The sequence below is a fragment of the Chiloscyllium punctatum genome, chromosome 25 (assembly GCF_047496795.1).
Source record: "Chiloscyllium punctatum isolate Juve2018m chromosome 25, sChiPun1.3, whole genome shotgun sequence".
Classification (NCBI taxonomy): Eukaryota; Metazoa; Chordata; class Chondrichthyes; order Orectolobiformes; family Hemiscylliidae; genus Chiloscyllium; species Chiloscyllium punctatum.
The window spans coordinates 84878864-84903749 of NC_092763.1; the positions used below are offsets into that span (position 1 = coordinate 84878864).

The 24886-nt window shown below is 45.0% G+C and overlaps 1 protein-coding gene across 5 annotated transcripts in view; it reads left to right on the top strand.

Annotated features, from left to right (window-relative positions):
• The window catches only part of fgf13a (fibroblast growth factor 13a), a 756986-nt gene that overhangs the window by 625797 nt on the left and 106303 nt on the right, over nt 1–24886 (top strand). The window lies entirely within an intron of this gene.

Below are 24886 nucleotides of genomic sequence, written 5' to 3' on the forward strand. Positions count from 1 at the left end.
CTCATTGAGGACGAACGATCAGTCCTCAGCAAAGGACTCACCTTCATCCCCCTCCGTCCACGCATCAATGAATTTAATACACACCGTGAAGTCGAACACTTCTTTCGTTGCCTCCACCTCCGAGCTTACTTTCACAATCAGGACACCCGCCCACCTTCCGAGGACCCCTTCGCCCACCTCCAACACACTGCATCCACCTGGACACCCCGCGCTGGCCTATTACCTGCCCTCGACCTCTTCATTTCCAACTGCCGTCGGGACATTAACCGCCTCAACCTGTCTACCTCCCTCCCCCACTCCAACCTCTCACCCTCACAACGCGCAGCCCTCCAATCCCTCTGCTCCAATCCCAACCTCACCATCAAGCCAGCGGATAAAGGGGGGGGCGCAGTGGTCGTCTGGCGCACTGACCTCTACACCGCTGAAGCCAAACGCCAACTCGAGGACACCTCTTCCTACTGCCCCCTCAACCATGACCCACCCGCCATCACCAAACCATCATCTCCCAGACCATACAGAACCTCATCACCTCAGGAGATCTCCCACCCACAGCTTCCAACCTCATAGTCCGGGAACCCCGCACTGCCCGGTTCTACCTCCTTCCCAAGATCCACAAGCCTGACCACCCTGGCCAACCCATTATCTCAGCATGCTCCTGCCCCACTGAACTCATTTCGACCTACCTTGACACTGTCCTATCCCCCCTAGTCCAGGAACTCCCCATATACGTTCAAGACACCACCCACACCCTCCACCTCCTCCAAGACTTCCATTTCCCTGGCCCCCAACACCTCATCTTCACCATAGATATCCAATCCCTTTACACCTCCATCCACTATGAGCAGGGCCTCCAAGCCCTCCATTCTTTTCCTCTCCCGACATCCCCAACAGTACCCTTCCACCAACACTGTCATTCATTTGGCCGAACTAGTCCTCACCCTTAACAATTTCTCCTTCGAATCCTCCCACTTCCTCCAGACCAAAGGGGTAGCCATGGGCACATGTATGGGCCCCAGCTATGCCTGTCTCTTTGTTGGCTACGTAGAACAGTTGATCTTCCGTAATTACACTGGAACCACTCCCCACCTCTTCCTCCGCTACATTGATGACTGCGTTGGCACCACCTCGTGCTCCCGCGAGGAGGTTGAGCAATTCATCAACTTCACCAACACATTCCACCCTGACCTTAAATTTACCTGGACCATCTCTGACACCTCCCTCCCCTTCCTGGACCTCTCCATCTCCATTAGTGACGACCGACTTGACACTAACATTTTTTACAAACTCACCGACTCCCACAGCTACCTGTATTACACCTCTTCCCACCCTACCTCTTGCAAAAATGCCATCCCGTATTCCCAATTCCTCTGCCTCCGCCGGATCTGCTCCCAGGAGGACCAGTTCCATCACAGAACACACCAGATGGCCTCCTTCTTTAGAGACTGCAATTTCCCTTCCCACGTGGTTAAAGATGCCCTCCAACGCATCTCGTCCACATCCCGCACCTCCGCTCTCAGACTTCACCCCTCCAACCGTAACAAGGACAGAACACCCCTGGTGCTCACCTTCCACCCTACCAACCTTCGCATAAACCAAATCATCCGCCGACATTTCTGCCACCTCCAAACAGACCCCACCACCAGGGATATATTTCCCTCCCCACCCCTTTCTGCCTACCGCCAAGACCGTTCCCCCTGTGACTACCTGGTCAGGTCCACGCCCCCAAACAACTCACTCTCCAATCAAGGCACCTTCCCCTGCCACCGCAGGAATTGCAAAACCTGCGCCCACACCTCCTCCCTCACCTCCATCCAAGGCCCTAAAGGAGCCTTCCACATCCATCAAAGTTTTACCTGCACATCCACTAATATCATTTATTGTATCCGTTGCTCCCGATGCGGTCTCCTCTACATTGGGGAGACTGGACGCCTCCTAGCAGAGCGCTTTAGGGAACATCTCCGGGACACCCGCACCAATCAACCACACCGCCCCATGGCCCAACATTTCAACTCCCCCTACCACTCTGCCGAGGACATGGAGGTCCTGGGCCTCCTTCACTGCCACTTCCTCACCACCAGACGCCTGGAGGAAGAACGCCTCATCTTCCACCTCGAACACTTCAACCCCAGGGCATCAATGTGGACTTCAACAGTTTCCTCATTTCCCCTTCCCCCACCTCACCCTAGTTCCAAACTTCCATCTCAGCGCTGTCCCCATGACTTGTCCTACCTGCCTATCTTCTTTTCCACCTATCCACTCCACCCTCCTCCCTGACCTATCACCTTCATCCCCTCCCCCACTCACCCATTGTACTCCATGCTACTCTCTCCCCACCCCCACCCTCCTCTAGCTTATCTCTCCACCCTTCAGGCTCTCTGCCTTTATTCCTGATGAAGAGCTTTTGCCCAAAACATCGATTTTCCTGCTCCTCGGATGCTGCCTGAACTGCTGTGCTCTTCCAGCACCACTAATCCTGAATGAGGCTGTGAGCCAAGTGAGTGAAGAGATAAATGGAAGGGGGGTGGGCTGGGGGGGAAGGTACATGAGAGTGTGATAGGTAGATGGAGGTGGGGGTAAAGGTGATAGGTCAGAGAGGAGGGTGGAGCAGATAGGTGGGAAGGAAGATGGACAGGTGGGACAGGTCATGAGGACAGTGCTGAGTTTGAAAGTTGGATCTGGGATAAGGTGGGGGAAGGGGAAATGAGGAAACTGGTGAAGTCCACATTGATGCCCTGGAGTTGGAGGGTCCCGAGGCGGAAGATAAGGCGTTCTTCTTCCAGGTGTCAGGTAGTGAGGGAGTGGCGATGGAGGAGGCCCAGGACCTGCATGCCAGGGCAGAGTGGTAGGGGGAGTTGAAATGTTTGACCATGGGGCTGTGGGATTGGTTGGTGCAGATGTACCAAGATGTTCTCTAAGGGCTCTACGAGGAGGCATCCTGTTACAGTCAGGGGACGGAAACGGAACAGGCAGACAATGCAGGGATCCCCTGAGGCCATTCCCCTTAAACAGTAAACAAGTATACTGTTTTGGATACTGTTGGGGGCAGACAACTTACAAGGGGTAAGCCACGGGTACAGGTCTCTAGAACAGGGTCTGTCCCTGTTGCTCAGAAGGGAAGCGATTCCTAGGATAGAAACGCTTCCAATTTAAGCATCCAGACCCTTGTGTTTAAATCCAGCGGTTTAGCCCTGAACCCTACCCCATCCCCTTTTGCGTTTTCCTGCAGCATTACAATTCACCCCAATCTTTGCACCCTTCCAAATCCTGTGTACCTTTCATTTCCTGTGATCCACCTTCAGTGTGTTCATTTGCCCAGAGTCTTTGCTCTTGAGTTCCACTCTCCACACCACATTGCCTCTCGGATTCTCTCTCCTTCTAGGAGATGAAGCTTAAATGTTTCCCCTTTAACCACACTATCGATCTCCTATCCTAATAAGCAGCGCAACATGGAATATTGTCCAGTAACTGGTCAGCCAAGCACCTGGGGATGTTTCTACTCTCATAATGGCAGTATATGAATGCAGGATGTTGTTGTTGGAATGAAACAGAAAGATGAAAACAGAATTTACACAGAGCTACTGGATAAGGAGTAGCTTATAAACACATTGCCTGGTGTAAAATTCCCATCGGAGTAACTATTGATGTCTCATCAGAAGTTCTCCTGTGCTTTTACGGATCCATTAGCTGCTTTCATTTCTGTTTTCCACAATGTGGATCTAATTTTCTCTGATGGTGACTAAAAAAACCTCAAAACCTTGTAATGGCTTTGGGTGCATTGTGAAGGTAATAACAGTGATGCGTGTATAAAAGTAATTTCGTCTGTAAATATACAAAGGAACATTAAATAAGTGCTGGGAACATTGGTTCGTATCTGCCAATGATTTACCAAGAAAACAGGATTTCAAGAATTTGCAGAGAGCATTCACAAAGCTGTGCATCATTCAGAAACGTTGCTCAATTTTGGATGAGCCTACAAATGCTCCAACGTTGGGTCATAAATATGAGAGAGTCACGAATAAATCCAATCAATGAGAGGTAGCTCCTTTATCCAGAAAGCATGACAATGTGGAACTCCACAGCACAGGGAGTGTGTTGGGTGAAGGATATCATGTAATTAAGGAAAAATTAGATTTTTGGAAAATGCATGAATGGATTAAAAGGCTGAGATTGACATTCAGTGAAATCACGTAATCCTTCACTATAAACATCCTGGAAGTTACCATTGACCAGAAACTGAAATGTACTCTCCACATAAACACAGTGGTTACTAAAGTAGGCCAGAGGCTAGGAATACTGCAGTGAGTTAACTCACCCTGTGACCCTCCAAAGCCTGTCCACCATCTACAAGGCACAACTCAGGAGTGTGACGGAATACTCCCCACTTGCCCTGGATGGGGGCAGCTTCAACAACAACAATACTCAAGAAGCTTGATACCATCCAGTGGAAAAATAATTCTTCTGCAGAAGAGTATAATCATTAGATTTCAACATGGAAACTCCGTTCCTCAAATTTTCCTAGCTAGCAACAATTTGATTTCAGATAGACAACATGGTTTCGACAAGGGCAGGTTGTGTCTCACAAACCTTATTGTGTTTTTTGAGAAGGTGACCAAGCATGTAGATGAGGGTAAGGCAGTTGACATAATGTACATGAACTTCAGTAAAGCCTTTGATAAGGTTCCACATGGTAGGCTGTTGAAGAAAATGCAGAGGCATGGGATTGAGGGTGATTTCGCAGTTTGGATTAGAGACTGGCTTTCTGAAAGAAGGCAGTGAGTGGTGGTTGATGGAAAATATTCAGCCTGGAGTCTGGTTACTAGTGGTGTGAAACAAGGATCTGTTTTGAGACCACTGCTGTTTGTCATTTTTATAAATGACTTAGACACAGGCATAGGTGGATGGATTAGTAAACTTGCAGACGGCACTAAAGTTGGTGGAGTAGTGGACAGTTTGGAAGAATGTTACAGGTTGCAGGGGGTCTTGGATAAACTGCAGAATTGGGTTGAGAGGTGGCAAATGGAGTTCAATGCAGCTAAATGTGAGGTGATGCACTTTGGGAAGAATAACAGGAAGGCAGAGTACTGGGTCGTTGGAAAGATTCTTGGTAGTGTGGATGTGCAGAGGGATCTTGGAGTCCGTGTACATAGATCCCTGAAAGTTGCCACCCAGGTGGATAGTGCTGTTAAGAAGGCATATGGTGTGTTAGGTTTCATTGGTAGAGGGATTGAGTTCCGGAGCTGCAATATCATGCTGCAACTATACAAAACACTAGTGCAGCCACACTTGGAATATTGTGTACAGTTCTGGTCCCCACATATTACAGGAAGGATGTGGATGTTTTGGAAAAGGTGCAGAGGAGATTTACCAGGATGTTGCCTGGTCTGGAGGGAAGATCTTATGAGGAAAGGCTGAGAGACTTGGGTCTGTTCTCATTGGCAAGAAGAAGGCTAAGGGGGTATTTGATAGAGACATACAAAATGATCAGAGGATTAGATAGGGTAGACAGTGGAAGTCTTTTTCCTAGGATGATGACGTCAGCTTGTACGATAGGGCATAACTATAAATTGAGGGGTGATAGATTTAAGACAGATGTCAGAGGCAGGTTCTTTATGCAGAGAGTGGTAAGGGTGTGGAATGCCCTACCTGCCAATGTAGTCAACTCAAGCCACATTAGGGAGATTTAAACAATCCTTAGATAAGCACATGGATTATGATGGGATAGTTGCAGGGGGACGAGCTGAGAATAGTTCACAGGTCGGCGCAACATCAAGGGCCAAAGGGCCTGTTCTGCGCTGGACTGTTCTATGTTCTATGTTCTGTTTTGAATGCATGCAGAGTGAACAGATAAGTGTGATTTTAGATCTTAACTTTCTCTTTTTAGCCCTGATCAACCAAGCTGCATGAACATGCCTCATTGGTGCAATGTCAAGGCACCAGCGTGGCACTGTTGGCAGAGATGGTATCAATTTGCTCCTGACACCTTTGTAGAAGCAGCAAACACTGTGTAGTTGAAGGCAGTGATGGTTTCAGGAGGGGTGCTGCTGAATATTTACAAGGGGTGCCATGGATTTGGAAATTTTTTAGAATTGTTTGGAGCAGAGTAGGGAAGATATGCACAGAGGAAGGAATTGCAGGCTGCACATACTAAAGAGTTTTAGGGAACACCTTTTCTGCCTTAGCCTCCAGTAGCACCCCTCCCGATCCTGCTCAGTATCTCTGGGACTCCCCCCTCCCCCCTCCACACCTTGCCCTTCTCTCTCTGGCTCCACACCACCAGCAGTGCCTTCCCTTTCACATGGTTCCCTCCACCTTCAGGTGGGACACAGAGAGCCATCCCAAATGAGGTTCCTCTGCGAAAATCATCCAGGCCCCACTTCCCTCCTGTTTTGAGAATGCAATGCCCCAATCTGTCTCCTTCCATTACGAACCTGAATTACAAACAATCCCTTGGAAAGGAATTTGAACATGAAGCTGTAAGTGACCAAGCCTTGACTTGCTAAAATTCCCTGGAGGCCCTTCAGTGCTAATACAATCTGATAGCACAGAACTATCCCACTGATGATTTACATCCTAGAGTGTTCTGATTTATAAAATCTGCATTATTTATTGGCCACTTGAGCAGGATTTCAAGCATCGGTCCTCAGCCTGGATTGTGTAATATCATGCCCCGTACTCATTCTGTGGCTGCAGTATTCGTTGGCAGAAATTCTTGCCATGAAGAAAATGTTGGTGCCATGGTTACCTTTTATTTGCCCACTGGTACCCAGTGGGCATTTGTCATTGCTGTTAAAGGGACGTAATGGCTTAATAGTGCTATCACTCGACAGTTAATCTGGACTCTTTGGTAATGGTCTGGGGACCCAGGTGGGATTTAAATTCAAGATAAAGAGTCTAGTGAGGTTTATAAAAATGTTTTTAATTGTTGGGGAAAAACCCACCTTGTTCACTAATGTCCTTTAGGGAAGGAAATCTGTCGTCCTTACCCGTCTGGTCTACATGTGACTGCAGACCCACAGTAATGTGGTTGGCTCATACCTCACCCTCAGGGTGACCTGTAGATTCTGTCCTCACCAGTGATCCTGTGGATGATTTTTATAAACAACCCTGTGTTCAGAGGTTCCCTCACAAGACCCTCGCTCCCTTACTCCCTCGCAGCCATCTTTCCTTCCTTGAAGAGAATTCCTTAAAACCCACCGTTTTGATCTCACCTTGAACCACCTGTTGCTTCTTCTTGGGTCGAATTTCATCTGAGGTGGCCCTGTGATTGGAAGTGTTCTCAAACAGGAAGGGCACTATATAATTGCAGCGCGTTGTTGATTAACCCACTCTGCTGAGGCTGCCAGTGGCCGCATAACTCTGGGTTTGGGCTTTTTCTGCAACTCAACATCTGGCCTCAAGGACAGTCATACCCTCTCACCTCAGCACTGTCTGGGTTCAAGACCCTCCTGTGGGCACTGTCAGACCACTGGACCCTCCTGTGGGCACTGTCAGACCACTGGACCCTCCTGTGGGCACTGTCAGACCACTGGACCCTCCTGTGGGCACTGTCAGACCACTGGACCCTCCTGTGGGCACAATCCAGCAACTGGAACCTCCTGTGGCCACTGTCCGGCTTCTGGACCGTCTAGGCACTGTCTGGGTACAAGACCCTCATGTGGGCACTATCGGGCTACTGGACCCTCCTGTAGGCACTTTCCAACAATCTCTCTGCACTTCGATAACGTTCTGCTTCCTTGTTCTTTCCCACATTGTAATCCATTTGCCAGATCTTTGCCCACTCACTTACCCTATTTATATTCTTGTGTAGGTCCGTCTCATAGCTCGCTTTCCCACCTATCCTTCTGTCATTGGCAAAGCTTTAAATAGCTGAGGTCAGAGGTCAGCCATAAACCTGCCCACAGGAACAGCAGGAGGCCATTCAGCCCCCTCCTCATTCTGTTCTAATCTCTCCTGATCTGATTTGCCCAACAGACAAGTCTGTTTCTAGTTTTCCAGCCTTGACACATCAGTTATATTTATATACTGGATTAGTGGTGCTGGAAGAGCACAGCAGTTCAGGCAGCATCCAAGGAGCAGCGAAATCCTGTGGTACCGAGTTTGTTTCACAACATGGTTGAAGAGCTTCAGAGCAGAGGAAATGACCTGGGAGTTGCAGTGGGAGAGGGACTCCCTGAGATTCTTGTAGAGAGAAGAGGAAAACTTCTTCAAGGCAGGCATCCTTGCAAGAGGATTCACAGTAGGGTTAAAATCAACAAGGTAAAACCACTGCAACTCCCAGGTCATTTCCTCTGCTCTGAAGCTCTTCAACCATGTTGTGAAACAAACTCGGTACCACAGGATTTCGCTGCTCCTTGGATGCTGCCTGAACTGCTGTGCTCTTCCAGCACCACTAATCCAGTATTTGATTTTCAGCATCTGCAGTCATTGTTTTTACATCAGTTATATTTGCATAACCTTCAGTCCATCCCATATTTCAGATACAATGCTTTTCTCATTCTGCTCGATAAACTGAGACAGCACAGAGTGAGGAAGCTTGTTTGCAGAACTCCTCAGTAACAGCTGTGGGATAGGGAAGAAAGTTTTAGTTTTTTTGGTATTGAAAATTGAAAGACTAGGCCGTACAATCTCCTTCATCATCAGTGTTGACTCAGTGTGGAAGCAGTCTGCATCCACAACCATTATCCAAAATGTCCAAATTGAAGGAAAGTACTGCAAATGTTGGAAACCTGAAATAAAAACGGGAAGGTGCTGGAGAATTTCAGTAGTTCTGGCACATTAGTAAGGATCTTCTTTCAAACTCTCACAAAAGAAAGACATAGGACTTACAACGTTAACTGTTTCTCTCTCCAAAAGTGCTGCCAAATCCATTGAGATCTTTCAGCACTTTGTGTGGTTTGGTTTTGAAAAACTCTGTTTGTAAAAGAATCCTGGATCCAAGGGGATTTATAAATTGGGGCATAATTGAAGTGTTACCTCCTGTGATTCAGTGAGTGGTTTAGTTGCCTCTGAATCACAAGGCTCTAGTTTCAGGTGCCACTCCATGCTGGTGCAGCCAGGTCAACACTGGGCACTCAGTGAGTTACTGATGGTGGTATTGAAATGCCAATGGCAATCTTCAACCAATGCCCCATCAGCCTAATCGGGTGCATGTTGTTGTTATCAGGTATAGCTGAGCCAAATAAGTCCACGTTTTCTGTTCCATTTGATTGTGCCAGGCTGTTTTTTTTTGGAAATACATGTGTTTGCCAAGTGTTTATGTGTTGTGATCATAAAAGACACAATCAGGCAAGATTTCTTGAGTTTAGCAAATGGCATAAGATAAAGAGCAATTCAGCCTACCTCGCTCCACTGTTCAATGAGATCATAGCTGACCTGATCACTTCGAATCCCCTTTCCTGCCCTTACCCTTGATTCCTTTCCTGATTAAAAATCTGTCCATCTCATGAATTTGGTGTACCTAACACAGTTTAAGCAAAATAGTTAAATGCCCTCCAACCTTTGCATGCGCACGTTTGAGATTCACACATACATGGAAATGAAAGAGGAGTGGGAAAGGATAGATTAATCAAGTTAGGGTCAAGATTTATGGCTTGTGGAGTTTAGTGACTTGGCTAACCTCAGGACAGTTTTGATGTCCTGCTGTTATCCTCCTGGTTGCAGCTTGAAGATGTAGCCTTTGAATATGCTTCATGGAACAGAGAGACTCCACAGGTGGGGTAATGCCAGCTTAGGGAATCACATTTAAAGAAAGATCAAGAGTTTTACTGGATTCTTACCAGACATTTCACTGCCTTGGAGATACGAGAGGAGCTGGGGTTGCTCTCTTTAGAGCAATAAACGTAAAGAAAAGATGCAACTTCATTTTAAAACAAAACGTTTCATCCAACTCTCTGCTGCCTTTGCCAAATATTGTTTTAATCTCGAGCTACCATGTCTCTTGTCAGTGGAAAACTGTTTTTGGGAATTTATTTCACAATTGCCCAGAGCATGTTCTTTTGTTCATCGTGTTTTTACTGATCTCTTTTTCACAAGTGAATGTCCCAGACTTGGTTATTTTAAGCCTGAAAAATAGCTCCCATGTGTTTGAGAGGTAGGAAGCTTTCTTGAACCGAAGCCAATACACTTCATCACGAATGCAGCATGCTGATAAACAATAGCCCCCTTTTATAGAGCAAACTTTATGGTTCTCGAGAGGAATCTGAACTTTCTCCTCCATCCCTGGTAAAACATGGTTTGTGTTCTGTGAACAGGCTGCCCCACTCAGCAAGAGAAGCTGCAGTAATGACAAGGCCATGTACTGCTGATAATACAGTCATACAGCACAGAAACAGACCCTTCGGTCCAACTCGTCCATGCCAACTAGATATCCTAAATTAATCTAGTCCCACCTGCCAGCACTTGGCCCATATCCCTCCAAACCCTTCCTATTCATATCCCCATCCAGGTACCTTTTAAATGCTGTAATTATACCAGCCTCCATCACTTCCTCTGACATACACTCACCACCCTCTGCGTGAAAAGGTTGCCTCTCAGGTCCCTTTCAAATCTTTCCCCTCTCACCTTAAACCTCTGCCCTTTGGAACTCCCTTACCCTGGGGGAATATGAATACATGAATATTAATATGCGGTTCAGCTCTGAGTAAGGCAAGAGACTGTGAGGCAGAGATTCAAAAGTTGCAGATGTGTTTTGATCATCGATGCTCAGCTTTGGTTAGATTGTCGCTCTACCAAATGCAAAATGCAGAAAAGCGAACTCATTGGGTGACCGGCCTGGTCCAGCGTATACCACCCACAGTCTCTGAGTCAGGGCAGTGTGCAAGGAGGATGCAGCAACTCATTGGAACAAAAAGTCTTCGGGGATGTGATTGGGTAGATGGGGAAAGATTGTATATCCTTGTGCGTGAGTCCAGGATCAGACAGCGTTATCTCAGAATAAGGGGTTACACATTTAAGACAGTGATGAGAGTGAATTTCTTCCCTCAGAGGGGATTCAATCTGTGAGATTTTTACTGCTTTGAGGTTGGGTCATTAAGTATATTCAAGGCGGAGATCGAAGGTACGTGACCAGAGGTGATTGAGCGCAGTTGGGCTTAAACGCTTTTTTATTCTGAAATAACTCTAAAGAGACCAGCCCTGTCACTAAGTCGCACCTTTATATATCCAGCTCCCTCAGAGCCAGCTGTCAAAGTGAACAGAACCTCTGACACTCCTGTTTGTGTCTGTCAGCCAGGGATCTCTGATTGGACCAGGTTAACAGCCCTAATCAGGGAACACAGATTCTATGTGGTCCACCTGGTTGACCTCTTTATAACCATGATATATTTGTTCATGGGATATGGGCATCACTGGCTGGACCAACATTTATTGCCAACCCTAATGGTTCCTGGAACTGAGTGACCTGCAAAGCCCATTTCAAAGGGGAGTTAAAATTCAACCACTTGAGCTGTGGGTCTGGAGTCACTTGTAGGCCAGACCAAGTGATGATGGCAGATTTCTTTCCTTGAAGAGATCTTTCCTTGGTCAGTAGAGTTATGAACAGTGCAGGTTACAGAGGGACACAGATTAGCTCCACAGCTGGGCTGAGAGGTGGCAAATGGAGTTTAATGTGGAAACATGTGAGGTGATTCACTTTGGAAGGAGTAACAGGAATGCAGAGTACTGGGCTAATGGTAAGATTCTTGGTAGTGTAGATGAGCAGAGAGACCTCGGTGTCCAGGTGCATACATCCTTGAAAGTTGCCACCCAGATTGATAGGGTTGTTAACAAAGCATACGGTGTGTTAGCTTTTACTGGTAGAGGGATTGAGTTTTGAAACCATGAGATTACGCTGCAGCTGTACAAAACTCTGGTGCGGCCACATTTGGAACATTGCGTACAGTTCTGGTCACCACATTTTAGGAAGGATGTGGAAGCTTTGGAAAGGGTTCAGAAGAGATTTACCAGGATGTTGCCTGGTATGGAGGGAAGGTCTTATGAGGAAAGGCTGAGAGACTTGAGGCTGTTTTCATTAGAGAGAAGAAGGTTGAGAGGTGACTTAATTGAGACAAATAGGATAATCAGAGGGTTAGGTAGGTTATCAGTGAGAGGTGTTTTCCTTGGATAGTGATGGCTATCACAAGAGGGCATAGCTTTTTTTTAGATTAGATTCCCTACAGTGTGGAAACAGGCCCTTCGGGCCAACAAGTATACACTGACCCACTGAAGCGCAACCCACCCAGACCCATTCCCCTACATTTACCCCTTCACTGAACATTATGGGTAATTTTAGCATGGCCAATTCACCTAACCTGCACATTTTTGGACTGTGGGAGGAAATTGGAACACCCGGAGGAAACCCACGCAGACACGGGGAGAATGTGCAAACTCCACACGGTCAGTTGCCTGAGGTGGGAATTGAACCCGGGTCTCTGGCGCTGTGAGGCAGCAATGCCACTGTGCCACCGTGCCGCCCATGATTTGAATTGAGGGGTGATAGATATAGGAGAGATATCACGGGTATTTCTTCAGAGAGTAGTAGGGGTGTGGAGTGCCCTGCCTGCAACAGTAGTAGACTCACCAACCTTAAGTGCATTTAAATGCTCATTGGATAGACATATGGACGAGAATGGAATAGTGTAGGATAGATGGGCTTCAGATAGGTTCCACAGGTCGGCGTAACGTGGAGGGCTGAAGGGCCTGTACTGTGCTGGAATGTTCTGTGTTCTAAGAGCCAAATTAGTGAACCAGATGGTTTCTTTAATGCAATGGTCACATGGTCATCATCAGGCAGACTGAAACCTCCATTCTTTTTCTAAAATTGAATTCAAAGTTCATCATCTGCCTCAGAACATTATCCTGTGCTTCTAGATGACTAACCCAGTGACATTATCATGACAACACTGCCTTCCCACCATTGGGGGCAAGGTATGTGTGAGAATCAGTGCTCTCAATGGGAGATGACAAATATTGTCAGTGGGCGGAGAGGATGTGCAATGCCGGGGGTGACAGCTCCATTTAAAAGCTGTGTGGCTAATGAACCAAAGACCAATCTTGAAGATCCATGTCTTAAGTCCATGCTGGGACAGGCTCATGATTTCATTGGATTTGTGTAGCTCATTGACTTCCCATCTCTGCCCCCTACCAGAGACTATACTGGAGGCATCAAAGTTGTGAACTGGTTAAATCAGAGTCAGTGGTAACATGCTGTTTGACCACTGATTAGAGATTTGGGCCAGAATACTAGGATAGTGGCAAGGAAAGCAGATAAGTGAGATTGTATTGTTTGCCCAGAATTAGCAGATACCATGGCAAGACTAATGATCTTCAAAGTCGTGATATTCAAAGACATTATTTTCTCTCAGAGTTGTGCAACTATGGAATCAACTCACTGCCAAATCATTAATACTCGTGTTGCTTTACATTTCTGAAAACATCTTTTTGTTAAGAACGCTATTGACAGTAACGATGTGTACAGCCAAGTACAATCAATCCTGCGTGGGATATGTTGGCTTGGAGACTGTTACAATCTCAGATGTATCAAGCCTAAAAGGGAATCAAACCAAAAAAAAAGCTGCAAAAACCCAGAGTTATTTCAGGGGATGACCTTTCATTCGAACCAGAGTGAAACTGGATTGTAAGAGTCCATAAGTCGGTGGAGAGGTTGGCAGGTAGAGCAGTGATAGCATGAAGGAAATTAAATAACAAGAGTGTTCAAAATGCAGTTGCCAAGAATTCTGATGACGGATATCGTGAAGAGATTGTAAAGACAGTGGTTTCCATTTTACTGCATTTTTGATTGTGGAATGAAATGCGAAAACAATTATTTTAAAAACCAAGGTTGTCAAAAGATCACTAAATATTTTAGAAGCAAGATTCATTATACTCATTGTAAGCGAAGTTTACACAGCTGCTCGGTCAAGCGGTGAGGCAAGTCAGGTTTGCAGATGAGCTGGATCCAAGGATTGTGGAGCTTTACCTGGTAACAAGTATCTGATTGGTCTGTGGACTGCTGATGAGTTATTAGTGATATCTGCCTGCCAACAACCATATGATTTACTCTGAGTAAAAAGCACCTCAAGTCTGAAAAACGTCCCATTTCCTTTAAAATCACTGCAAGCAATGATAAAGAATCTAAAAGATTACTGTTTTCACTGAAGAAAGTACAAGAAATCTCCCAGAACAAGAAATCCAAGTGGCGAGGGAGAATGAGGAGTTGAAGGATATTAGTATTATGAGACGGTTGTACTGGAAGTATTAATGGGGCTAAAGGCTGATAAATTCCCAGGGTCTGATATTCTGCATCCCATATTGTTGAAGGGTGTGGGGATGGGGTGGGGTGGAGGGGGCTGTGACTGTAGGGACAGTCAACGCATTGGTGATTTTCTCCCAAAATTCTGTAGATTCTGGAAATGGTTCGTGCTGATTGGAAGGTGGTCAGTGTCACCCCAGTATTTAAGAAGAGAGCAAGGGAGAAAACAAGGAACTACAGACCTGTTCACCTTACATTGGTAGGAGGGAAAATGCTGGAACCTATTACAAAGGATGAAATAAATAGACATGGATATAACGATAGGGCATCGTCAGTATTGATATGTGAAGAGGAAGTCATGTTTGATGAACTTGGAGTTTTTTTGAAGCTATTTCTAAAAAAACTGATAAAGGAAGGCTGATGGATGTCATATACTTAGATTTTCAGAAGGCTTTTGAAAACATCACTGACATGAGGCTGGTAAGAGAAATTGGGAGGTTAGAAACTTTACAGACATAGGGATGAGGAAGTGTCATTGAGAGAGCTGTGGGAGTTTATGTGTTTGTAATAAACTACATTTGATGACTTATCTTCAAAATTGGAGATGAAAGTGGTGGAAGAGTGAGAGAAGGTGAAGATGAAGATCCTATTTCTTCTGAACTGGATGCTCAACTGGTTGAATGCTTCTTGATTTCTTTGTTATTTAGTCTCTCCTGGTTTCCACATTTCACAGTTAAAATCCCTACTGTGTGGAAGCAGTCCATTCAGCCCATTGAGTCCCACCAGTCCTCCAAAGACCATCCCACCCAGACCAACCCCATTCTACACTTCCCACAGCTGCATATCCCTTGACCCTATGGGTTATTTAACTTGACCAACCCACCTAACTTATACATCTTTGGATTGTGGGAGGAAACTCATGCAGACACTGGGAGAATGTACAAGCTCCACACAGACAGTTGCCAGTGGGTGGGATCAAGCCTGGCTTCCCTGGTGCTGTAAGGCAGCAGTGCTAACCACTGAGCCACTATGTCTCTCCATTAACTTCCTGTCCCTCACCCCTCAAACAGTTTAAACCCTCTGACTTTTCATCTTTCTTCAGTTCTGATGAAAGGTGATTGACCTAAAATGCTAACTCGGTTTCTCTCTCCAGAGAGGCTGCCAGACCTGATGGGTTTCTCCAGCACTTCCTGTGTTCATTTCACCCTTCCAGAACTCCAGCCAATTCTGGGCAAAGGAGGCACCTGCTGTAGTCTGGGTGAAGATTTGATGGGTTCTCTCCCATTTGGTCTGAGTGGGTGATGGGTGACATTGGGAAGAGAATCTGTGTGAGCTGTACTGAGGAGGCCACAATGGTGACTCCACTCCCTGCATATCCCCAAAAGGGGTAGTCTACAATTACAGCTGTTCTAATATCCACCTTTACTGAAGTTTTCTTAGTTGAGGATGCTTGGTCTACGCGTGTTAAATTCTCTGCTGGAAACAGTGCCAATGAGAAAGCACAGCCTTAAATGTTTTGAATGTTTCTGTGATGGATTGGTTCATGAAAGGTCTTTGAACACAAACTCATCCACGCTGATCAGATCTCCTAAATTAATCTAGTCCAATTTGCCAGGATTTAGCCCATATACCACTAACCCCTTCCTATTCATATACCCATCCAGATATCATTTAAATGTCGTAATTGTACCAGCCTCCACCACTTCCTCTGGCAGTTTGTTCCATACATGCACCACCCTCTGAGTGAAAATGTGGTCCCTTAGAATATTACCATCACTGAATCCCTCACTGTCATCATCCTGAGGGTTATCATTAACCAGAAACTGAACTGGACTCACTATATAAATACTGTGGCTACAAGAGCTGGTCAGAGGCTGCAGTGAGTAACTCCTGACTTTCCACAGCATGTCCACCATCTGCAAGGCACAAGTCAGGAGTGTGATGGAATACTCCCCACTTGCCTGGATGGGGGCAGCTCCAACAACACTCAAGAACTTAACACCATCCAGGACAAAGCAGCCGCTTGATTGGCACCACATCCACAAACGTCCACTCCCTCCACCACCAACAGTCAGCAGCAGTAGCAGTGTGAACCATCTATAAGATGCCCTACAGAAAACACCCTCAGATAGCACCTTCCAAACCCACAACCACTTCAATTCAGAAGGACAAGGGCAACAGAGATATGGCAACACTATATTTGATTTGGAAATGTATTGCTGTTCTTTCACTGGTCAAACTCCTGGAATTCCCTTCCTGAGGGCATTGTGGGTCAACCTACAGCACATGGGCTGCAGCAGCTCAGCCCCATCTTCTCAAGGGGCAACTAGGGATGGGCAATAAATACTGGGCCCAGCCAGAAATGCCCATATCTAATGACTGAATACAAAAAAAAATTATTTTCACCTAGAGTAAAACTGGCATTGTTTGTAAAAGAATTCACCACAAGCTAGCAGTCTTGTGTATTTAATTTGTCTTCAGATCATGTAGCTTATTAGTACAGGGAGAAGAAACCAGATATAAGGGAACATTTGTTAGCTGAATACAATTCAGTCCCTTGCTATCAGTTTCATTGTAACCATTTACATTGACCTAAATTCTTCAAAATCACCCATTATTGAAAACCTTTTCAGTTTTATAATTACCCTTAATTTTAACAATCTGAAAGCTTTTTCTACATGAAGTGGTGCATGTAATGTCGAGGCGGCGGGGGGAGGGGGGGTGTTCCTACTGATTTCTGACTGACTTCATATCACTTAAATTGCAAAAATGGAAATACATTAATAGTAATGCAGATGTCGTTTTAAGTGTGTTCAGCTCCTCCCTCTACAATGCAGTGCTCCGAGTGATATTTACTGCACCTGTCCTTTAATAATTACTGATACTTTATACCTACCTATTTCTGTCAGGTTCCAATTAAGCATAGTGCTGTTGATTAATAAAAATGTTGATGAATAAAGCCATTATTTTGTCCGCAGAACGTAATGAATAGTGATGACCAGAATATGTGAGTGCTTTTTAAGAATAAACAAGACACGATCAAAGGAGCTGGTATCAATAACGATATTAGTACAGAACATTTGCCAAGTCTGAAAGATCAAAAATTTATGAGTGACAAAGCTGCAAATAAATCTTGCAAAGCTTTATTTAGCAGTTCAAGAGGTTTCAGAAGATGCAGCAGTAATAGATCCATTTGTGCACACCTCAATCAGATTTAAGAAATAAGCTGTGTGATTATGCAGCATCTTCCATGATCTCACTATCCCTTTACAGACAGTGGAGTCAATTTTAAAAGAGCCATTGTTGCAATGCAGGGAACTCGCTCGCCATTTTTATGCAGAGCAAGCTCCCATGAACAATAAAGTATTAATGGCCAGATAATGTGCTGGTTTTAACCCAAGCATTTGTTACATGCAATGCCTGAAATAGAATTAAGTATTAAGCAACAATTAATCCAGTCAGGGCTTCCAATATCATTGGTATCTTCTCCAAGATGGATTCCTGACACAGTCTGTTTCAGTGATTTTAATTTTGGAAAATAAGTTGTCCTGTCTGAATGGGGTATGTGAGACTTTCTGTATCTGCTTGAGAAGGCAAATGGCACGATGGTTTTAACATTTTATCTTCAAACACAAAAGCAATCTCGCACTCTGTCATTGCTGCACTGAGTGCTCAGTGTCAATTAAATGCTCAAGTTATTGAAATTGATTGCTCTGTTATGCTTTGAATGAAATGATAAGATCACAGGATCACAATGGATGTGGTTCTGGAACTGTTACAGAGAGAACATTACAATTACGGGGAGTGAGGAGTAGGGATAGGGTTGATTTCGCTGCTCGTTGGATGTTGCCTGATCTGCTGTGCTCTTCCAGCACCACTAATCCAGTATTTGCTTTCCAGCATCTGCAGTCATTGTTTTTACCTTATTTCTGAGCTATGCCTGAACTTGTGGAATTCTTTACTGCAAAGGGTTACCGAGGCTGGGTCACATTATATTCTCTGCTGACATAAACGGATTTTAAACAGTAAGGAAATTGATGGTAATGGGGGAAAGGAAATAAATGGAATTGAGAATTGTCAAATCAGCTATGATCTAACTGGATTATAGAATAGACACAATGGGCTGATTGGCTTACTTCTGCTAGAAATGTTGGAGGATGCAAGATTTTGTGAGAGGGAAGAACTGATGGCGATCAATATTAGCAGAGAAATGGTGCTGGGAAAATTGAGGGGATTGAAGGTAGATAAATCCCCAGGACCTGATAATCTACATCCCAGTGTACATAAGGAAGTGGCTGTAAACATAGTGGATGCATTGGTGATCAACTTCCAGGATTCTCTAAACTCTGATACAGTTCCTGCAGATTGGAGGGTAGCTAATGTGACTCCAATAGACAAGAAGGAAGGAAGAGAGAAAACAGAGAAATATAGACAGTAAGCCCAACATCGGTAGTGGGGAAAATTCTTGTATACTTTATCCGGGACTTTATAGCGGAACATTTAGAAAGCAATGTCAGGATCAGACAGAGGCAGCGTGGGTTTATGAAGGGGAGATCATGCTTCACAAATCTGCTGGAGTTCTATGAAGATGTAGAATTGACAAAGGGGGAGCCAGTCGATATTAGATTAAATTACTTACAGTGTGGAAACAGGCCCTTCGGCCCAACAAGTCCACACTGACCCTCTGAAGAGCAATCCACCCAGACCCATTCCCCTCCATCTAACACTACGGGCAATTCAGCATGGCCAATTCACCTGACCTGCATATCTTTGGACTGTGGGAGCAAACCGGAGCACCTGGAGGAAACCCACGCAGACACGGGGAGAATGTGCAAACTCCACACAGACAGTTGCCTGAGGCAGGAATTGAACCCAGGTCTCTGGCGCTGTGAGGCAGCAGTGCTAACCACTGTGCCACTGTGCCGCCCACATATGGTATATTTGGACTTTCAGAAAGCATTTGACAAATCCCTTCGTAAGAGATTATTGTGCAAGATTAAAGCACATGGGATTGGGTAAAGTGTATTGAAATGGATAGAAACTGGTTGGCAGAGAGGAAACAAAGAGTAGGAGTTAATTGGTCCTTTTCAAATTGTCAGGCAGTAACTAGTGAGGTGCCTCAGGGACCGCTATTCACAATATATATATTAAATAATTTGGATGAGGGAAACAAAATGTAACATCTCAAAGCTTGCAGATGATACCAAGTTGGGTGGGACGGTGAACTGTAGTGAGGATGAAAAGACCCTTCAGCATGATCTGGACAGGTTGGGTAAGTGAGCAAATCAATGATACATGCAGTATAATTGGGATAAATGTGAGGTCATACACTTTGGAAGCAAAAACAAGGCAGCAGATGACTACCTGAATAGCTGTAAATTGGGAGAGGGGAGTGTTCAGTGGGACCTGGGTGCCCTTGTGCACTAGTTGCTGAAGGTGAGCATGCAGGTGCAGCAGGCAGTGAAGAAGGCAAATGGTATGTTTGCCTTTGTTGTGAGAGGGTTTGAGTGCTGGAGCAGGGATGTGCTATAGCAGTTAAACAGGGTCTTGGTGAGGTCACACTGAGAGTATTGTCTGCAGTTTGGGTCTCCTTTTCTGAGGAAGGATGCTCTCGAGGAAGTGCACTGAAGGTTTACCAAGCTGATTCCGAGGATGGTGGGACTGACAGCATGAGGAGCATTGAGTAGGTTAGGATTGTTTTTACTGGAGTTCAGCCAAATGGTGGGGGTGGGAGGGAAATCTCATAGAGACTTATAAAATTCTAACAGGACTAGACAGGGTAGATGCAGAGAGGATGTTCCCAATGGTGGGTGCACCCAGAACCAGGGGGCACAGACTGAGGATTTGGGTGGACCATTTAGGATGGAGATAAGGAGACATTTCTTCACCCAGAGAGTGGGGAGTCTGTGGAATTCATTCCCACAGGAAGGAGTTGATGCCAAAACATTGAATGTATTCAAGAGGCGGATAGTTATAGCACTTGGGGTGAATGGGATCAAAGGTTACGGGGAGAAAGCAGGATTCGGCTATTGAGTTGGACAATTATTCATGGTCATGACGAATGGCAGGGCAGGTTCGAAGGGCTGAATGGCCTTGTCTTGCTCCTATATCTATATTTCTATGTGTTCATATGTTGTAAGTCTTTTACCACTGGTGTTGAGAAGGCCAGGAGGCGATTCAGTAGAATTTTAACGTTGAGAAGTATTTCTATCGGAGGAATAGAAATGTAAATTCTACATTTGCTCCTTTGTTTTCGTACCCATCCCTCTTTCCTTCTGCCTCCCCCTTATGGAAAATACTATGACATCACTTGTCAAATCTGACAGAAATTATTTGCAGTTCCTGGTGCATTGGATCTATTTTATTTGATGGAGCCGTGTGGATTCTGTACAAAATTGCTTTGATAATCAATTCTCCGTTTAATCTGTGACAGTTTTGTAATTCAAACTCAGAAATGATTTTGGGTGCTTTATTAATGAGCTCAGTGTTGTGTGGTGAAATAATCGATCACATGTCGGGCATATTTGAGCAAGGCTTGTCTTGAAAAAATCTTTGAGAAAATTGCATTGCACTATCAGATCACACCTTTCTTAATGAGTTCTTGGGCAAGCAGTGAATGATTTCTGTCAGATTCTGCTTAAAGATAATGTTTAAAACAAATAGAAATTCTCATCAATATAATGTTTAAAATACCAGTCAGAGAATTTGTAACTACCTTTTTTTAATTTGTTCATGGGACGTAAGACTGGCTTTTCTTCTCCATCCCCAGTTACCACTTGAACAATATGACTTGCTGTTGTCATTTCTGAGGGAGGTTAAGAGTCAACCACATTGATGTGGGTCTGGAGTCACAGCTAGGCCAGACCGGGTAAAGACGGCAGTTTCCTTCCGTCAAGGATATAGATGAACCAGATGAATTTTTTATAACAATTGGCAGTGGTTACACACTCCCCATTAGGCCAACTTTTTACCTCAGATTTTCATTGCTTTAAATGTCACTGTGAGCTGGAATTCAAACCCATGATCTTAGCCTGGGCTTTGGGAGGTGAGCCTGTGGAATTCTCTGGCACTGAAAATTAATGGAAGCAAAACGTGGAAGACTTTCAAGAAAAATATAGATATAGTTCTTAGGACTAAAGGGAACGAAGGGTATGGGGAGAAAGTGGGAGCTGTGATCGTGCTGATTGGTGAAGTGAATTTGAAATGCCAAGTGGCTTACTCCTGTTCCTAGTTTCTCTATTTTGTGAGGATATTTTGGACAAACTGGGCTTGCTTTCATTGGAGTTTAGGAAAGTGAAGGCTGGCTTGATTGAAATGTATCAGATCTGGAATGGTCTTGACAAGTGGATGTGGAAAGGACGTTTCCTCTTGACCGTTAGTTCAGAACAAGGGGCCATTTTGCTAAAATTAGTGGTCACCCTTCCAGGACAGAGAGGAGGAGAGTTTTTCTCACTCAAAGGTTTGTGCGACGTTGGAACTTTCGGCCATAGAAGGCAGTGGAGGTGAAGTCGTGGAATCTTTTTAACATGGAATCTGATCAGTTCCAGTTAGGTAGGGGAATCACTGGTTATTGTGGTTCAGTCCAGTGTGGAATTCCAAACAGAAAGAGGTGAACCAAGATTCTATTCAACAGCAGAGCAGGCTCAGTGAACTTTGGCTTACTCTGAATCATTTGCTACGATGCGTAGACTTTACCAGCCGTGACCCTCATTGGAGTTACAGTTTGAAAGCTTGCAGCTAAAAGATCGAAGACTGTAATGGGGCTCTTGCACTGGGCCTTTGATAAAACTCAACTCGCCAATGTTCTACTTGAAGAATCCAGCTGGTTCTCATGACATCCCCTGGGACCACTCTCCATTCTGTTGCCTTGAGTTTGATCCAATGATAATCATTACGCTGGCCTCAGGACTGATGGAATTCTTTACCACACGGGGCTATCGTGGCTGGGTCATTACGGACATTCGACGCTGAGATAGACAGATTTTTAATGAGGAAGGGAAATTAAAGGAATTGGGAAAATGCAACAAAGTGGAGTCGAGGATTATTAGATCAGCCATGATCCCATTAAATGAGGGAATCGATGAGATTAAAATCAGGGTCAAAGGGCAGGAGGGAGCCTTTCTTATGTTACAGCTACCCCCATCTTAGATCAATGCCTGTTGTCTGGGGGTATATTATGTAATTGCAGGTCAAGCAGCATCCGAGGAACAGGAGAGTCAGTGTTTTGAGCATAAGCTCTTCATCAGGAATGCTCAAAACATTGATTCTCCTGCTCCTCGACGCTGCCTGACCTGCTGTGTTTTTCCAGCGCCAGACTCTCGACTCTGATCTCCAGCATCTACAGTGTTCACTTTCTCCGAGTATATTATATAATGTATATGTAATTACATGCGGAGCAAGATTGCTTGTATACTAGGTCTAATATTCACACCATGGTTCAGTCAGTACATAAAGCTCACTGTGTCACTGGAACAGAAATGACTGTTAATGTTGCAGTTTTATAGCATCCCGTGCATGTGCTGCAATTGTGTTAATATCAGTGCAGTGAGCAATGCGACTGTAGTGAGACTGCAGGCAGGGGTGAGTGTTCTTCAGAGAAAGTGAGGACTACAGATGCTGGAGATCAGAGTCGAGAGTGTGGTACTGGAAAAGCACAGCATCCCAGGAGCAGGAGTATTGACGTTTCAGGCAAAAGCCCTTCATCAGGACAGTTATATCGAAGTTAGCACTGTGACAGTCAGGAGAGGCAAAGTGGTGAAGCAATTAATCAAAATTGCCAATCAATCCAACAAGAGGGCAGGAAACACAGACACCACCATGACCCTTCAACCTCCCCCAAAACCCTGTGCTCTCTCCACTCTTGTCCCCACCTCACTCTCCACCCCATCTCAATCTGTGGTTGCATCAATTTAAAAACCTTGAAATAATGTCGTGGGGGAAATATTTAGGAAGTGCAGTCCTATTCAACTTGAATTCTCTTGCAATCCTCATCATTGTTTTGCAGCGTTAGAATTACAATAAGCTGTCTGTAATCAAATCTCAGACATTCGTAAAAATCAAACAGTGCAGTGGTCTTAGTACTGAGCCCTACAGAATACTGCTGGGCACCTTCCCACAGTCTGACAAACAACTAAACACTCACAACCCTCTGCTTTCTCTTCCTTGTGGAAATGATGTATATGCATCAATGCTGTAACTCTGCCTGGAATCCCAAGAGCTTTCAGTTTGCGACCAGAACCATTCCTGGCCACATTATACCTTTTGAAATTCATAGGTTCAATCTATACTCCACAGTTTTAAACACTGAAATCCAAATGGACACTCACAGTCACTGGTACATTTTAAATGAGGGGTAGGTGATGGCCAAGGAAGATTACCACTCAACAGTGAGGAGAAAGTGAGGACTGCAGATGCTGGAGATCAGAGCTGAAAATGTGTTGCTGGAAAAGTGCAGCAGGTCAGGCAGCATCCAAGGAACAGGAGAAGCATCCAAGGAGCTCATGCCCGAAACATTGATTCTCCTGCTCCTGGGATGCTGTCTGACCTGCTGCGCTTTTCCAGTACCACACTCTCGACTCTGATCTCCAGCATCTGTAGTCCTCACTTTCTCTGAGGAACACTCACCCCTGCCTGCAGTCTCACTACAGTCGCATTGCTCACTGCACTGATATTAACACAATTGCAATTTCCTTAGCAGGGGAATGCTATAAAACTGCAACATTAACAGTCAACAGTTATCAAGGATAAAGGAGGGGATTTGTGCTTGGAGGCAGAGGATGTGGGTGAGACCTTAAATGAGTACTTTGTGTTGGTAGTAACCCAGGAGTAGTATATGGAGGAGAGTAAGATGGGTGTGGGGTATGATAGTACACTCGGGCATTTTCAGATCAAAAAAGAAGTGGTGTTGGATCTCTTGAAGAGCATTAAGGCGGCTAAGTTCCCAGGTTCTGATGGTATCTACCTCATGTTATTGAGAGGCAAAATAAGAGATTGCTGGGACCTTGACCATGATCTTTGTATCCTCATTAGTCACTGGAGAGGTTCCAGAGGACTGGCGAGTAGCTAATGTTGTTCCTTTGTTCAACAAGGGAAATAAGGACAACCAGGAAACTATAGGCTGGTGAGTCTGACATTGTTGGTTGGGAAGCTATTGGAAAGGGTTTTTAGGGATAGGATTTGCACACATTGAGAGAAGCATGGCCTAATTAGGGACAGTCAGCGGGCTTTGTACAGGGCAGATCATGTCTTACTAACTTGATAGAATTTTTCAAGGAGGTGACAAAGGTGTTTAATTAGGATAGAGCAGTGAATGTTGTCTACATGAATTTTAGTAAGGCTTTTGATAAGATCCCTCATAGAACATAGAACATTACAGAGCAGTACAGGCCCTTTCGCTCTTGATGTTCAATCTGAAGCCCATCTATCCTACACTATTCCAATCTCATCCATCTACCTATCTCATCTGTATGCCTATCCGATGACCATTTAAATGCCCTTAACATTGGTGAGTCTATTACTGTTGCAGGCAGGGAATTCCACTACTCTCTGAGTAAAGAACCTACCTCTGACATCTGTCCTATATCTATATATATCAATTTAAAGTTATGTCCCCTCATGCTAGCCATTACCATCCAAGAAAAAAGGCTCTCCCTGTCCAAA